The sequence below is a fragment of the Schistocerca piceifrons genome, chromosome 3 (assembly GCF_021461385.2).
Source record: "Schistocerca piceifrons isolate TAMUIC-IGC-003096 chromosome 3, iqSchPice1.1, whole genome shotgun sequence".
Taxonomy (NCBI): Eukaryota; Metazoa; Arthropoda; class Insecta; order Orthoptera; family Acrididae; genus Schistocerca; species Schistocerca piceifrons.
In genome coordinates this window covers 104,603,580-104,604,578 of record NC_060140.1, presented here as the reverse complement: position 1 = coordinate 104,604,578, position 999 = coordinate 104,603,580, and positions in this window count along the sequence as shown.

Here is a 999-nt window from a genome sequence, read left to right as displayed (position 1 = left end):
TTCCTACCGTCAGTATACGGTAAGAAAGATAAAAATATTTCTCATCTCTGTAAGTCCGCGAAATGAGTACCAACTGCAATCGCAAAGTTTTAGTAATCCAGTGTTAATTATATGTTAGTGATAGGGTAGTTTGATTACGCTAGACAAGAGATTTGGAGTGGATCCACAGCCGTTGTGCCCACGAAGCATCCGCGAATTGAATAGGAAAATGTGATAATTATACAGAAATCGAAAATACGCCCCGCCACAACTTGCGACGTGACATGCATAGCTTACGTGTAGACGAAGCTGATCCACACAGTTCGATCGAAGTGGGCAGGTAACATATAATCAAAGTATTAAAGCGTATCAGTGGTAATCATGGTACAATTCCAGGACTGAGCACACAACGCCGCGAGGGGAGAACAGAGTAAACAAGTGTTCTGCCTGCAAACAAGACGCAGAGCAACAGCTGCGCGCTTTTAGGCCCAAAGGACAAACAGGCAGTGTGCTGATGGCTGCCAGGGGAAAGTACGCAACCCAGAGCACAGCGCTTGTCCCTGGGCGAGCTGCTAGCATTCTCCCGTTTATTCGAGCTCGCTGGTATCCGCGTTTTCACTCCGAACAGCGAACTGCCTCGTTTGTACCGGAAAAGGAACCGTCCACAACGAATCTGTTTCTACAGTTGCTGACAGCTACGAGGAGTTCAGACATCTAACTCTATGATTTACACGCTTTCTTCGTTTTTACTGCGCGAAGCGTTTCTATCTAACCCGGTGTAACTCATCGTGTTCAAAAACCGCCGTCGAACTGATGCACATTAGCACAGGCCAGTGTTTCAGACGTCGATCTGTTGTACAATATTATGGAACATCAGTGCTCACTGATCATGAGGCTTTTGGAGAACGGGTATCTCCTCCATAAAAACCAGGTTGAGTTCCGCTAACAGAGAACCTGAGGAACACAGCTCGCTCTGCTCGTCCATGAAGTCCACAGTGCCGTTGACAAAAGCGCCTAGTT